Below are 6,878 nucleotides of genomic sequence, written 5' to 3' on the forward strand. Positions count from 1 at the left end.
TTCGTCAGATATTTGGCCCGGTCACGATCAATGGACCACACTGTATACAGTGAAGAGCCAAAGAAACTGGAACACCTCCCTAATACCGTGTAGGGCCCGCGAGGACTGAGAAGTGTCGCAACACGATGTGGCAGGGAGTCGACTAATGTCTGAATTAGTGCTGGAGGGAAATGACCCCATTATTCCTGCAGGGCTGTCCATAAATTGGTAAGAGTACGAGGGGGTTGAGATCTCTCCTGAACAGCACGTTGCAAGGCATCCCACTTATGCTCAATAATGTTCATATCTGGGGAGTTTGGAGGCTAGAGGAAGTGTTTTAACTCAGAAGAGTGTTCCTGGAGCCACTCTGTAGCAATTCTGGACGTGTGGGGTGTCGCATTGTCCTGCTGGAATTGCCGAAGTCCGTCGGAATACACAATTGACCTGAATGGATGCATGTCATCAGACAGGATGCTTACGTACGTGTCACCTGTCAGTCGTATCTAGACGTATCAGGTGTCTCATATCACTCCAACTGCACACGCCCCACACCACTACAGAGCCTCCACCAGCTTGAACAGTGCCCTCCCACACGCAGGGTTCATGGATTCATGAAGTTGTCTCCACACCCGTACACGTCCATCTGCTTGATACAATTTGAAACGAGACCCGTCCGATCAGGTAATATGTTTCCAGTCATCAGCAGTCCAATGTCTGAGTGGACGGGCCCAGGCGAGGCGTAAAGCTTTGTGTCTTGCCGTCATCAAGGGTGGGCCTTTGCCGGCCGGAGTGGCCAAGCGGTTCTAGGAGCTAAGTCTGGAACCGCGGGACCACTACGGTCGCGGATTCGAATCCTGCCTCGGGCATGGATGTGTGTGATGTCTTTAGGTTGATTAGGTTTAAGTAGTTCTAAGTTCTAGGGGACTGATGACCTCAGAAGTTAAGTCCTATAGTGCTCAAAGCCATTTTGGTGGGCCTTCGGCTCCCACATGGATGATGTTTCGCTGAATGGTTCGCACGTTGACACTTGTTGATGTCCCAGCATTGAAATCTGCAGTAATTTGAGGAAGGGTTGAACTTCTGTCACGTTGAACGATTCTCTTCAGTCGTCGTTGGTCCCGTTCTTGCAGGATCTTTTTCCAACCTCAGCTTATATCTTGAGAAACTGTCATTGTAGCAGCAGTAACCGATCTAACAACTGCGCCAGACACTTGTTTTACATAGGCGTTGCCGACCGCAGCGCCGGATTCTGAATGTTTATATATCTCTGTATTTGAATGGACTGTGCGACTGGTCCCGCCGGAGGTTCGAGTCCTCCCTCGGGCATGGGTGTGTGTGTTTGTCCTTGGGATAATTTAGGTTCGGTAGTGTGTAAGCTTAGGGACTGATGACCTTAGCAGTTAAGTCCAATAAGATTTCACACACATTTTTTTGTATTTGAATACGCATGCCTATACCAGTTTCTCTGGCGCTTCGTGAATTTGTAAATGTTTTCTGTGTTAGTACCAATATTACTTGAGAGGCTATATACTTTTGTATTGCCTAAAGAAGTGAAATGAAAGTGTAATAAGAAGAATGAATACTTTACACACGATATTAATAGTAAAAGCGCTTTCAAAGTCGGTTCTAAAGAAGACGGCTGTGGACTGATATGAAACATTAGTTCGTCTGTACGTAAATGTGGATACCTCAGGACTGGCGTCAGAGTATGTTATTGTTCTAGTTCTGCCGTAGTCATCACATTTTACTTTATTTTTTGTGTGTTTGAAAACTGTCTCGGGGAAACGTCGGGACTGTTTGCGGCACAGTATTACACTTCATGTATTATCATTTCTCCCCAATGCCCATCTCCTAGTCTCCGTCGGCGAGCTGGAACCAGATGCTCTGCTGACGCGGGGCTGATGTAGTACATTGGATTCTGCCTTTTGTGGCGCTGTGTCTGGTCTTGTGCACGCACATTCTGTAACGCAACACCCGCATTCACATCTTCCACAGCTTCGTTATTCACGTTGACGCTCCTATCATGATGCTGAGCAGGATGGGAGGGATTTTTTAACTGCCATACCTGGCAAAATTGTCTTCTTCATGCCTGTATATGGGCCGTGTCCCGTTAGATATTGTACCATGCATGCCCTGTCTGGGTTTTACTTCGCGAAGGTGTAAGCGTTCTCGAATACGCAGGAATAGTTGGTAAATTCTTTATCACAGGACGGCCGTGTGGCGGAGCGGTTCTAGGCGCTTCAGTCTGGAACCGCGCGACCGCTACGGTCGCAGGTTCGAATCCTGCCTATGGCATGGGTGTGTGTGTTGTCCTTAGCTTAGTTAGGTTTAAGGAGTTCTATGTTCTAGGGGACTGATGACCTCAGATGTTGTCCCATAGTGCTCAGAGCCATTTGAACCCATTTCACTGTAGTCCCAGTCGTTCTGCCATGCACTCGGTTTCCAGTTCAGGAGCTGGACCTTGGCTGTTACCCTTTGATATAAGATCTAAGTTCCCTTGCATAACGAGTACGTGGCTGCACGACATCTTACCTTAATGTATACTGGGTAGATTCCGAGCATCACCTGTAAAGCATATGATGGCGTGGTGCCAAAGGCTCCTGTGAGTGTGATGTACACACCCTCTGTGCATGTCGCAGGATTTGCCTGTTCAGCATGGACACTTGCCGTGTAGCCTATAATGGACGCTAAAGTGGCATCATGATATGTTCTCACCACATGCAGCGGTAGTTTATAGCTTGCTGCTGATGTGCGGACAATTTTGTGCTTACTGTATCTTGCTTTGTTACAGCTGACTCAATGTTGTAAGTCGCCACTTGGGTTAACGCTCTAGTGAGTCTGATTTGCCACCAAATTGCTTTGAATATTCCCGATCAGTCTCCAAATCTGCCACTACACTCCATGTGCTTCCTGGACTCAGGTAGGTGCGCCGGCCCCGGATCGAATCCGCCAGGCGGATTAACGACGAGGGCCGGTGTGCTGGCCAGCCTGGATGTGGTTTTTAGGCGGTTTTCCACATCCCGCTAGCTGAATATCGGGCTGGTCCCCACGTTCCGCCTCAGTTACACGCGTCGCAGGCATTTGAAACACGTCCGCACTATTTCACGATTTTCACTAGCCACACACAGTTGGGGTACACTGATTCTGTCCTGGGGGGTACAGTGTGGCGGCAGGAAGGGCATCCGGCCATCCCTAACACTAACACTACCAAATCCGTTGTAACCACGCCGACCCTGCGGTCGCTGCGGGACTATGGCGTAGGCGAAAGAAAGAAAGTGATGGAATCTGTCAGCTACTGTGATGAAACAAGGATTCCAAGTCACATATGTTTATTGGTTGCAATTTCAAAGGATTGCTCAGAACAACTGAAGATCATATACTCGTAATGGAAGAATGTGTGCTTATACACATATGAACACGTGATAATTATGGATCTATGAGAAGGAAAGGACCAGAAAGGTTCTCATAGAATAGGCCAGATAGATAAGAATTGTGTTAAGTGACTGGTAAATGCGAAATTAAATTGGTGGTGATGATAGCATTGGAAGGTTAATGAGTAATGAGCAAAAAATGGCTCTGAGCACCATGAGACTTAACATCAATGGTCATCAGTCCCCTAGAACTTAGGACTACTTAAACCTAACTAACCCAAGGACAGCACACAACACCCAGCCATCACGAGGCAGAGAAAATCCCTGACCCCGCCGGGAATCGAACCCGGGAACCCGGTCGTGGGAAGCGAGAACGCTACCGCACGACCACGGGATGCGGGCAATGAGCAAAAAGAAAGAGAACCACAAAGGGTAAAGTCATGGCTGTGAGGTAACTGTACAGTGACTGATGAACTAATCTGAAACAACACATTTATCATTCTGTACGAATTTCGTACGCAATTTCGCTGCAAGACGAACATCGACTGCTGGAGGCGAGACGTGCCGATGTCGCAGGTGGATACTTTTGTATCCCGCCTGGAAGGCGGCGCGTGGGTCTGCTCCTGTAAACTGAAGGGTAGATCGCATGTAGAAAGTGAGCAGGTGCAGGAAAAGGTGAAAATCTCTCGGTACTGCTCTTAGAAATGGTTCTACTATATCACAATATTAACTAAATACACAATAACGTGAATACCTAACTTTGCACTGAGGTGCGAAGCCTTAGACCCGTCGTAGTGCAAAGTCTCTGTATGAAGCGAAACTGAAGCGAAGTGTCCCGGCCGTCTGCTCTTAATCAAATGGGCTGAATCCGGAGCGGAGCTCGTAGAGCTCCACAGCGCCGGCTAGAGGGCGTTGTCGTCGGTGTCTGTCGTAGTGCCAACTTAAGAATTCGCACCTACGCCGTGGCATCGTAGCTGTCGATAGCACAGATGTACCCAGCAGATCGGATGGTGCAAGAAGTGCAGGACGCACTCCTGCTCTTGCAACAGCAGGGTAAGGATGTAATTTTCTGCTGGGTTCCAGGGCACATAGGGATTCCTGGAAATGAACTTGCAGACGCGGCTGCCAAGGACGCTTGCTCCGTCCCACCTCCTGCTCGCTGTTCCGTCCCCCTGCAGGCCATAACATCATTCGTGACTCGGAAGGTCATGCGTTGGTGGGAGGCTCGGTGGCTGGAAGTGAGGGATAATAAGTTGCGAGCGGTGAAAGATTCTGTCCGACCGTGGCTTACCTCCTTCCGACAACGACGAGCTGAGGAAGTAGCCCTTACACGGTTTCGAATAGGACATTGTCCTTTGACACATGGTTTTCTGTTACGTCGTGAGGAGCCACCAACGTGTCAGACATGTGGGACACAGCTGTCGATACGGCATATATTAACTGAGTGTGTTTTATATGCGGGTTTGAGGGACGATTTAAGTTTCCCACCAGACCTGCCCTCCATTTTAACTAATAATGAGACGAGTGTAGCTACAGTTTTACTACGTTTTTGTGTGATGTTCAAATGGTTCAAATGGCTCTGAGCACTGTGGGACTCAACTTCTGAGGTCATTAGTCCCCTAGAACTTAGAACTACTTAAACCTAACTAACCTAAGGACATCACACACATCCATGCCCGAGGCAGGATTCGAACCTGCGACCGTAACAGTCGCGCGGTTCCGGATTGAGCGCCTAGAACCGCTAGACCACCGCGGCCGGCTTATGTGATGTCTGGACTTCTTCCCAAAAATTGGGACTGAGATCTTAATGTGCTAAAAATGGTTCTGAGCACTATGGGACTTAACATCTGAGGTCATCAGTCCCCTAGAACTTAGAACTACATAAACCTAACTAACCTAAGGATTGCCCGAGGCAGGATTCGAACCTGCGACCATAGCGGTCGCGCGGTTCCAGACTGTAGCGCCTAGAACCGCTCGGCCACACCGGCCGGCATTTAATGTGCTGTAAAGTGGTTTGGTCACCCATTATTTGTAAGTGGTCACTCAGCCACCGTTAATTATTTTTACCTGTTGTGTACTGGTATTTTATTTTTAGTTTTATCTACCTGTTTTGATGTGCTGTGTCCAGTCTTGAAATTTGAACATTTACAATTCTCGCAAAGATTGGCTCTGAATTGATCCTTGTTTAACAGATCTTGGCTGCACTCGTCAACATTTCTTTTGGGAACGGGCGCTGATAACCTCGTTGTTGTGCGGCCTAAAACACTAATCATCATCATCATCATCATCATCATCATCATCGATACCACAGATACTAATGACGGCATGGCGCAGCTTATCTGCTCGCAAATCGACTGCTCCTCTCCAATTCCAGACTTCGGCTCTGCATCAAGCCCAAGCATCTAATACCTCTCTGCACATTCCCTAACTCTTTCCAGTTTCTAGCCTCAAGTGAAGATGGAACTTGTGGTCTCCTGCTCCCTCACGGTGTGAGCCCGTCAAAACTGTCATTTGCACGATTTGAGATCGCGTACTTTATTTCTCCAATCAGAAAACAACTAACAGTGTTATCCTGGAAGATTCGGCGTCGCATTTCAGAAGACTGCGTGTGGCGACATATCACACCCTCTCGTTCCAAGAAAGTTGCAAGCTGCAAATCGCCGCTCCCGATGTTGAGAGCGCAAGCCAACCCAAAAGCCGTCCCTCCAATACTTTCTAAAAAGAAAATGGTTCAAATGGCTCTGAGCACTATGGGACTTAACATCTGAGGTCATCAGTCCCCGAGAACTTAGAACTACTTAAACCTAACTAACCTAAGGACATCACACACATCCATGCCCGAGGGAGGATTCGAACCTGCGACCGTAACAGTCGCGCGGTTCCGGACTGAAGCGCCTAGACCGCTCGGCCACTGCGGCCGGCTCCAATACTTTGTAACTTTCTTTTCTCGAGGTGTACTCTCGAGGCGCCGGCAGCCAGACAAGACGAGGCAAAACACTCACCCCGAGGCTACATCGCAACGGTGAGATGTTGTCTGATAGGCGACGCCGTTTGCTTGGGTGGTCTGGTTACTTCGGAGAAATCTCCGTAATCATATTGGCCACTACGGCGAAAGATGCAGGAGTTCAGTGCACCCAGCGCACAAACTATTTCTTCCGTGAGCATTGCTGATCCTGCCACAGACTCACGCCACCCTCTGCCACAGATGGTGCTTCTCTCAGGGACCCAGGCCGGTCGGTGTTTACCTCCCGTCGTACATGTCCGGTCACTCGCATCGCCAGCCGAGGCCGAGTGGAAACCACAAGGGCCATGATGCCACTCCCCGCTAACTACCAGAAGAAAGAATTCAACATTAATTTTAGAATTAAGAGAAATTAAGCGAAATCCTTTATAACCACCACGCACTTCCAAGAGTAATACCACTCTTTCGCGTATGCATTGGAAATAATCGAGCAAGTATACCTATAATATCGCGGAGTCAAATTTGCTGAGTAAAAAGGAATGAAACAAAGGGCTGGATATAGACTG

Source organism: Schistocerca piceifrons, chromosome 5, assembly GCF_021461385.2.
Source record: "Schistocerca piceifrons isolate TAMUIC-IGC-003096 chromosome 5, iqSchPice1.1, whole genome shotgun sequence".
NCBI classification, from domain to species: domain Eukaryota; kingdom Metazoa; phylum Arthropoda; class Insecta; order Orthoptera; family Acrididae; genus Schistocerca; species Schistocerca piceifrons.